The sequence below is a fragment of the Kryptolebias marmoratus genome, linkage group LG1 (assembly GCF_001649575.2).
Source record: "Kryptolebias marmoratus isolate JLee-2015 linkage group LG1, ASM164957v2, whole genome shotgun sequence".
Classification (NCBI taxonomy): domain Eukaryota; kingdom Metazoa; phylum Chordata; class Actinopteri; order Cyprinodontiformes; family Rivulidae; genus Kryptolebias; species Kryptolebias marmoratus.
The window spans coordinates 15,201,855-15,209,725 of record NC_051430.1 but is presented as its reverse complement, the minus strand read 5'-3'; the positions used below and the strand labels follow the sequence as shown (position 1 = coordinate 15,209,725).

The following is a 7,871-nucleotide window of genomic DNA, read 5'->3' as shown; positions in this document are numbered from 1 at the left end:
TGTTTGATGTAGTCTGTTTAGTTACCCTCGTGCTGTGTTCCTGGTTTCTGTCGGTTCCATGTTTGTATTTAAATTTAGGTTTTGTTTGTTTGCTGCCACGTCAGCATTTTTGTTTTTGTTTATTCTCTAGTTTAATAAATTAGTTTTTTTTTCCCCTTACTATGAGTCTGCATTCTGGGTTCGCCTTAGTCTCCACCGTTCCTGACATATTACACATATCCAGTCAGGATAACCGCCTGATAATAAAGTTACGCAGTGTAAAAATCCACAACATAGCATACACTTGAATGGCTATGAGGAATGTCAGGTTCAAGTGGTTTTAGATGGCAGATTTCACTCTTAAATAGGCCCTGATCGGCAGCTGGCTTGACTTCATATGAGAATTTCTCCCCAATTCTGCAAACTAAGATTACTGGCTGTTGTCTACTGCATGTAAATACAGGCTGTTCCTGAGTTCTCTGCACGAAACCACTTCAAAAACTATTCCTTTAAGCTGCTGCCTCCACCATCAAACACTGGAATTTCCCAATGAAAGGTCAAATTTAGGTTGCCTTTAACAGAACGGCCATCAGTCTTCCTAAGGCAAGGCATTCATCGTCATTTAACACAACAAACAAATAAGCTTTCGCCGTCTCACTTTGCATTTTGGCCGAACGAAAAACACCTAAACCACTGTTATCACTGTGTTCATTAAACCTCAGAGACACAGATTAAATGTGACATGAAGATACAAACAATCAAATCATTCCAGTATTAAAAAATGATTTTACTTTTGTTATTGATCAAAGCAGCGTAAACACTCAGATGGTGAGACATCAGCCATGCAAATGCTGACAGAATGTTTCCAACTGCCAAGCACACCCACCCACCAGTGACACCACTTTACACTCCAGTTTAGATGCTTAAAGCAGCTCACCAGCAGAAGTGAGCATGGAGCAGTGATTAAATTTGTTACTTTGACTTGCTTATTAAAACAACCAGAGCACAATAGTTAAGAAAACAGGGATGCTGGTGATGCTCCTCCCCTGCAGGAGAACATATAGCTGGAAATGGATTGTTTAATGTAGATAATTGTTAGAGAGCTCTTGCTTTGCACTTGTTCCCCGCCTCTTCAAACTTCCACCTACTCTCGGTTTCAGGATGCTTACATTGTCAAAAGCATTGGTGAGATGGACAGAGAAAGAACAGTAACAGGAAAAACAAGCAACCATAGACACGCAGACACATTTAAGAACAGCAGCGAGTACTTTATATAACCCTCAATAGACAAATCAATAAATTCCCTGCATGACCCATAACCCTACGTATAATTATGCACACTGTGCAGAACGTAGCTCACAAGCAGGGAGGAAAACACACCACAAAAAGACAAGCATAAAACACAACTCCATGTGCCTTCACACATTACCAAATGTTCTTTTTTAAAGATAATGTGTGATAAGCAGGCTGCACAGATGCCATTTTAAGCTTCTCCGCTTCGAAACTGGGACTTTTAATCTTGTAAAAACGATAAGTCAAACATAGCTCCATGCCTTAAAAGGGATAATACAGTTCTGTAGAACGATTTCAAATAACATCTTACCTGTTGTAGATAGCTCTATGGACATAATTAGTCTGGAGAACAAGTTTAATTGTCACCAGATTAATTAAGCAATTAGTTACATCAGGGCAAAGACCATAGTGGATCACTGGCGTCTGAAAACAACTCAATTCTCAAAATTTCCCAGCGGTTCAAGCAAACGCTTTGTTAGTCAGCTTTACATCACTGTCAATTTCTCATTACACACAAGTTGCAAAGAAGTAATATGATAATCCTTCAGGTTGTGCCTCAGGCTGTACTGGAGGTGCTCAACCCTGCCGATCCCACCTCCCCTCCCCTCACCCCAATCATGCAGGCAAATAACCATATAACTCTACAGAAATGATTGTATAATGTGACGTTCCTGGCTATGTAGAGGCTTCTAATACAGCATTAGCATAAAATGCTGTGTAATGTTTGAGATTTGAGTTGTTTTACCTTTTTTGCCCTGATCTAACTAACTGTTAGCTCACCAGTCCAGTCAGAATCCAAACCAGTTCCCCAAACTGAGGTTGTTGAAAGAGCTATCTACAACAGGTAAGATACTGCCTGTTCAGATCTTCTAAAGTGAGGTTCAGCGGAAAGGTTATGGAGTATCACTTTAGCCTAAAGAGGATGTAGTTGTTTTTTTAGACTGAAGTCAATCAAAATGTGTGCATGTTAAAACAAACTGAATAGAAATAAAGAATTAATGAAAGATTATATTGGGGAGGTGAGAGAAAACTGTGAAAACAAAACCCTGAAAGGTGGGATGGACAAAAGAGTAGCAAAGTCGAGGTCTGGTTAAGTTTCAGAGATAGCAGGAATGTGGAAGCAAAAGAAACTATTCTGGACTGGGAAGGTGCAGGGCAGCAGGTTGGTGTTCCAGTAACAACACCTTTGGCTCTGTGTTTTCTCCCTCCCAATCTCCTGGCTAATGCCTGCTGTTTTGGAAAGGAAGCTGGATCAGCATCTAACTGCTTTCACCTCACACAGAGGTCCCATTCAGACGCCTAACCGCTCCACGGGCCACGGCTGGGGCACTGAGGGGGCCACAGCTCTGTGGTAACATCCAGGGGGTTGCGGGGAATGTTTTGGGTGCAGAAATGAGGCGGAGCGCCAGCTGATTTGAACGTTAGATGGTCTAAGTGAAGCTAACTGGATGTCTGTGGGTTGGGAAGAAGGCTTCATGTTGAGCAGAAGGTGTGTGTGATGTGATACAAAGCCTCCTTTTTCCTTTTCCTCACACACGCTGCGCTTGCTTTTGGCAAACACAGCTAAAAGAACTGTAAACTACTGTAGAAATCTTGGAGACAGGACTGAAACACACACATTTATTACATAAACACACACACAGCAAACAGACTAAAACATATAAGACTCATAAGTAAATAAACACAGCGAAGTCTGTTCTTTTAAGACTGATGCACCATATTTCAAGAAGCTCATCTTAAAAAAAAAAGCATCCAATTTTCTTTGAAACTCAGGGTAATGCAACTAAATAATTCAGAAGTTATATAGCTGACAATATTAGCCTATCACTCTTTGAAAAGGTTTTCCTACACACATCCTGGAAAGCAAACACAAACACACACACACAGATGAGGTTAGCAGGGAGTGGTGTACAAATGAGTCTGTTGTGAAGAAATGTGTTTTGGTTCTGACCCAACTTGAGTAGCCTGCTCAAGAGAGCAAGTGCTGTTAGTTTTAACACTCCTTCCACTTGTGTCTGCTGGAGTTTTAAAGGCTACCTAAACAACTTCCCAGCTGAACTAACACACACACACACACACACAAACACATGATCCCAAACTGATGCACACATACACAGATGTTAACTGCTCACTGAGCTGATATGGTAATTCTGACCTAAATTTTCCAATGATACTTTATTTCTTTTTTTTTTAAAAAGTTTTGTGCAACAAAGACTGAGCTACCAGAGGTTTAATAAGATAAACCCAAACTGAATCAGCTAATAATTTAAAACAATCCTAATAAGTACCATGTTTGAACATACTTGGAACAAGAGAAGACACTTCAAGTGTTTTGGGAGTGAAAAGGGCAACAGATGACTAATTTAATAGCAACGATTTTCCTAAGAATAAAAGAGGGGACTTGTTGTGAACTATGATGAATCATATGTTAAAAGACTTTTAACCAATTTACAGTTCATGGGAAACTTTCTGCTCATGACTTTGGAGTGTAAGGCTGAAAACAAAAAGTACTTTATCTTCAGAAGGAAGGCACCATTATAAAATCTAGCAAGATTATGTTGCAGAGATTATAGAACCGAATGGTTTTCTGGTTATATTTTGTTCTCTAGGAACTATATAGTTACAGTTTTATCAATACATTAATACTAAAACATTCCTTGTTACATTAAATAAGGCTACACATTATACAGTCAAACATGTGATGAAGACATCAGTAGTGACAAACAATGCTCTGCAGCATGCTGTTTGTGGACTGTCCAAATATATTAATGACACAGAAAATGAATGCAGGGAACTGGAAATATAATAGCCTATGATTTATTGCAGTCTAAGCAGGAATGTATTGACATTACAATGACTATACATTTTCTATATACTGTGCAACCCTTTCATGGGGTTTAATTATTTCCAGACAATTGCTTTCAGATTAATGGTTGTTTGTCTCGTTTGTCTCTATGTGTCCCTGTGATGGACTTGTGACCTGGCCAGGGTGTCCCCGCCTCTCGCACAGTAATAAGGCAGATAGGTGCAGATAGGCACCAGCTCCCCATGACCAGGAAAGGAGAAGTGGTTAAAGATGGATGGATGGATGGTTGGATGGATGGATGGATGGATGGATGGATGGATGGATGGATGGATGGATGGATGGATGGATGGATGGATGGATGGATGGATGGATGGATGGATGGATGGATGGATGGATGGATGGATGGATGGATGGATGGATGGATGGATGGATGGATGCTTTCAGATTTTTTTTACATTTTACATATAAACCTTACTACTTCAAAGACGCATTTTTTTACAATAAACCAACTTCATCACAGCTACAAATCAAAACCACACTAAACAAGCCTTTATTGGAGGAGATTTGAGGAATTTCAGCTAAACCCTACTGTTTTCAGTCTCATTACAGATCAAATTAACCTTTGCACTCCCTGCAGTTCATCACATCAGTGCAAAAAACACTTTTCTGTCCAAATGCAGGCAGGGATTAACAGCTGTTCATTTGGGGTTTGCCACTTTAAGACCCCCTTTGTTTAGAAAAGAAAGAGATCCGTTGAGTCTAAAGGGAATACAGATGAGCAATATATGTTACCCACGCTAGTATAAACGTATGGAAGGCTTCATATTCCCCAGGGAAGTGGTGAAATAGTTACAGCATGTTTTCAGGCCCATGACATCATACATGTATACAAGGGAACAAACTGAATCACAGAGAAGATTCATTCCTCTGCAGTTACATCAGCACAGTTTCAGACAGAGGATGCAATCATCTGACTGGGTGTTGCTTCTGATGGGTCTTAAAGAAGTGATTGAGGCAGCTTGACTCATTCTGAGACCACATGAAGAGACACTGAACAAACATCAGCCAATGGATGTTATGTCCCCCATCTGTAGCGTCCAGAGTCTGTAAACATATCCGAGGCCTCGCCGGAGCTAAGTTTGGAGTTTTGGAGCGTGTGAGAGGTCAGGCATGAGTCTCGAGTGAGGCAGCAAGAAACTGACATCTGACCCTCCTGTGAGCTCACAGCCAGCAGAGGTTGGCGACGAACAGCCTCTACCATGACATGTCAGGGTCGACGTGTCTGTGTTTGCCTAAAGGACTTCTATGGGGCTGTTCGGAAATATCAAACGTCAAAGTTGCAATTTATCACTTTTATTTGCATGAAGACCAAATGTACTAAAAAAGGTTGTTTCACCATAAAAATAAAAATAAAAAAAACACACCAACAAAGTGACATTCTGTGGTTAGAGCTGGGGAGATGAAGAGGGCTGGAAACTGTACTAGATATGAAAAGGGACATACAACAAACACTTGAGTTGCTGATAACAGAAAATGGTATATATGTTTCTATTATTTGGCGGTTTCAATGACATCTCGTTGCCCTCCCGGTGGGGGACTGTAATTACACGTGACTATTTCCTGTTTCCCACCAACCACTTCTGCTTTGAGGCAAATCCTGTATCCTGTGCTGAAAATAGTTTTCTTTTTCTTTTACAATAAACAAGTAAAAAAAAAAAAAAAGAGGCAAATGGAAGAAAAAAAATTGGTTCACCGGAACAAAGAATGTAGCCACTGCTGCTCTAACAGACTTGTTAAAACCTGAAAAGCAGAAATGTTACTTCCTACTGAGCTTGATAATAACACAACGATGTCCTCTGCAATCATATCCACTTGAGGAATGCACAGACTCAGTGTTTGCATGATGTTGCCATTAGTTATTCCTCAAAGTGTCAAAAACTAATTTCTGAATCAGTTACAGCTAAACTTGCTTATTGCTTGTGTCATAAATATACATATGAGTGTTTAGTGTGTTGCTGTGGGAGGCAAAACGGGAAGAAAGAGTTCACAGTTTAATAACCGCAAACCTAGCTCACCCAACTGGGCGCTTATGAAAGAGCCTACAGCGAAAAGCATCTACAGCTCGCTGGGATACAGTTAGACTGTGGGCTGAGCAGCTCAGCTCCATACAAAGAATCCCCCTGTCTCATGAACCCACCCAGACTGAGGAGACACGGGCAGGAAGGGAGGGAAGGGGAGAGAGGGAGAGAGAGGGTGACTGAGGGAACGATCATGTGAGCAAACAAGTCTGCAAGCATAAACATCCAATAAACCCACATTTTTTTTTCTGGTTTATGCAGAGTGGTTTTATAAATTCCCCGTCGACGAATGGCTTGAAGGTGGGAAATTATGTTTTTGTCTCTGTTAGCAAAATGTCTCATGAACCACTGGGTAGATTTAAATGGATATCTCGAAAAACTATGACTAGATGCACATCTACAACTGATTAACTTTTGGAGTCAATGCCATTTAAAATATGGCTCTAACTCAATTTTCCAAGTACTGAGCTAAAATTTAGTATGGCAGAAGCTGAGAGCCATCCCCCACACATACACTGAGCATTAACTCATCGTGTCAGATCAGTGTTTGAAACTTTGTCATATTGAAGTCAACTCTGCCTGTGAGCCAAACAACTCATGAACCACTGGATGGGTTTTAATAAACTTTTCAGAATGTAGTCACTGGATGTACCTGTTATAGTCGAGTCAATTCAAGATAGCCACTACAGCCTATTGATATTAGAAAAACACAAAATAGCTGTAATTCAGTCAGTTTCACAGATATTAAGTTAAAATTTGATGCTGCAGAACTTGAGTCATCCCCAACCTTCTGTACACATCTTTACTTAAAACTTCGTTATTAACTGTTGGAGTTAACCCTGTTTGTTAGCAAAAATGTCCTATGAAACATCAAACAGATTTTAATAAAACTTTCACGTTTCTTGTTTTCAAGGTTGGACCTAAACAGCTACAACTCCATCATTTCTCAATCTAAGATGGTCTTAGTCTTTGTCATGAAAAGCACCAGACAATTTGATTTTCCTTCAAGGAATTCTGTGTTTTTAAATTGTTTTCTGCAGCTAACCTTTATCTTTGTACGTCATGCGAATCAGGAGAAGCAGTAAAGTTTTTATTTGTTTCAACTTGTTAGATAAAAGCCCTGCTATCACACACGTCTACCCCTACAACCAAATTGGCAAAAAACTGAAATGTGGGACAGCAAGATTCCCAGAACACACAAAAGATTCTCAGATAAAACCTCATTCCACCGCTGATTTAATAAATCGGACAAAAGGAGCACTTTTCCACCAAGCAGTAAACAAGTTTATCATCAAAGATGGCAGTGTGACAGGAACTACTAACCTCATTAGTGACTGATCAACTTGATGCGGGAAGGGCACCTCATGATAGCCGGTTTGTTTCAGTGCATTTAAGTCCACTAGAACTTTCATAACCTTCGGGAAAAGCTACTATTTTCCCACCACCCTTTTGTGTCAGGGGGTCTGAAGTTTAATCAGCGTTTCAGGAGGAGAGCGCAAGAATTATAACCCCACAACAGACCAAACAGAGAGCAAAAAATAGGCTCCATATAACCTGATGTTGGTTCCAGAAAGCTGAAGTGTTTTTCAGTTGACCTAATGAAACAGCTGCAGCACATGCAGATACTTTTTCAAATGCCAAGAAATTAAAGATAATAGAATTTTCCTTTGAAAGCCCTGTAACATTTCCAATAACTGATATTTCTTTAAACTCTG

The 7,871-nt window shown here is 40.1% G+C and overlaps 1 protein-coding gene across 3 annotated transcripts in view; it reads right to left on the bottom strand.

Moving 5' to 3' along the window:
• Positions 1–7,871, bottom strand: part of rtkn (rhotekin) — a 53,848-nt gene that overhangs the window by 30,069 nt on the left and 15,908 nt on the right. The gene's annotated exons all lie outside the window — the stretch shown is intronic.